General features: G+C 37.4%; 1 non-coding gene across 1 annotated transcript; it reads right to left on the bottom strand.

Annotated features, from left to right (window-relative positions):
- Positions 1-1,910: 1,910 nt before the first annotated feature.
- On the bottom strand, positions 1,911-1,982 carry trnaq-cug. The gene has a single exon. It is a non-coding gene; the product is annotated as a tRNA-Gln (tRNA).

The raw sequence follows: 1,982 nt of genomic DNA, 5'->3' as shown, positions 1-1,982 counted from the left end.
TTAAGGGTTTGGTTAAGTAACAGTGAGCTCTGTTGGAATGAAAACCAGAAGCCACAGGGGGTCCCCATGATTGAGATTGAGAAGCCCTGGTCTACATTCTAATTTTTCCAAGCACTATTAATACAATCTCGCTCAGTTTGGAAATCTAGAAACTGATTGTAGCTTAGCGAGCCTGGATAGCTCATTCGGTAAAACATCAGGGTTTTGATCAGAGGTTCCAGGGTTCAAGTTCGTGCGATGAGGTTTTTTTAAATGACTTTTAAAAATTGTTATCGAGCTAAACATTATGTTGTATTGTGTATACTGCCTATAACCATTGTTGCTTGTTCAAATTAATTTACCAAACACTGTGTGGCGTTTGCTGCTTTTAAAAAAAAAAAATGTTGTTGAATATTTTCTTTTCAAACAACACTAAGCCTACTCCAAAACAAGTTATATAACAAGCTTATGGACATATATCAATTACAGGAATGCCGTTGCTGTCAAGGTTGAACCGACGAAAACGGACCTGCCCCCAGGCTAATCGGGAAATACAGACAGTTCAGTATTACAACAGCCAATCAAATCGCGTGAAAGCACGAAGCGGGCGGACCTCATTTTCATACTAGCTGTCCTGAGGAATATTTAGCTAAATGTTAAATCTTGTTAAGTGATTTAAGATTTAGGTAAATGTTCAGCTAAATGTTGAATCGTGTTAAGACATTTAAGATTTAGTTAGATATTTTGCTAAATGTTGAATCTTGTAACTAGATTTATATATTAGATCTGAATGTACACATTTAAAAATATATATTTATTTATTTTCACAACATTTATAAATCTGGGGAAAAAATACAAGATGAAAGGTTTGACGGCTTCAACACCCCCCCCCCCCCCCCTGAAAAAAAAAAAAAAAAAAAAAAAAACAAAAAAACAAGCAAGATAGCTAAATCAGGAAAAAAAAAAAAAAAAAAAATTAAGTGAGGGGGTTTTTTTTTTTTTTTTTTTTTTTTTTTTTTACACCACACCCCATAAAATAATAAACCTTTGCTTAAAAACTAAACAATTTGCATCTTTTTAAGTGAAGATACTCTTTCAAATGCAAATTCCTCCATTTAACCTTCATCAGGAAACGTCGGAAAACTGATGTTACTGTTATCTTGGGGTCCTACCGGACCCCAGAAATAAAACAACATATAAGTAACAAGTGGAGTAAATGAATGACTGAAATTGTGTGTATGAACACTAGTTTGCTTTTCCTTTACCTGTCGCCATCGTTTGATGTAATGTATTTTTTATGCTATGCCAAAGGGATAAGACGCCCAATGCACACAGCTGTCTCCTAGCAAGTGAAAGCACCACTGTATTCTGGACGATGTGGTTTATTCTACTATCATGGTACCTGGGCAGGTTAGACATCAGGGGGAATCCCCGGTCCTCCTCTTTCGTTTATTTTGTAGAATGCATGCCTAGCCCTTTCCCTTTTTGAGTTACAAGCAGTTGAACGCACCTACCGATTTGTTGTGCATCACAGCACTGGATCACTGAATAAGGGGCTGCATAGGATAATTATGTTTCTCTTTTTTGTCGGTACTTCTTGTGTTAACTGTGTGATTGTATACAGGGCGTTGTTAGAGCATAGTGGTCCTCTCACTTGTAACGAACAATTTTAAAATCCTTTTTTGCACACTGAGTAGAAGGGGTAACGAATCAATGTGCACAGTCTCTGTAATAATAGAAAGGGTGCGCTTTTAACTGAATGCAGTCGGGCCACAGAAAGGAATTAGACATATGTACATCATATTAACGAAGGGTAATGGAGTGGTTTTCATCGGACCAATAAACGGCAATAAAGTAACTTCCCTAATAGGGAATCAAACTCTGTCCAGGAGGTAAAAGCACTGAATTCTAACCACCAGGAACACCAGTTCAGGTCCCACCGAGATTTGAACTCGGATCGCTGGATTCAGAGTCCAGAGTGCTAACCATTACACCATGGAACC

The sequence above is a fragment of the Polyodon spathula genome, unplaced genomic scaffold (assembly GCF_017654505.1).
Source record: "Polyodon spathula isolate WHYD16114869_AA unplaced genomic scaffold, ASM1765450v1 scaffolds_2024, whole genome shotgun sequence".
Classification (NCBI taxonomy): Eukaryota; Metazoa; Chordata; class Actinopteri; order Acipenseriformes; family Polyodontidae; genus Polyodon; species Polyodon spathula.
Note: the sequence above shows the minus strand (reverse complement) of the source record. Positions and strands in the feature narration are given on the sequence as shown.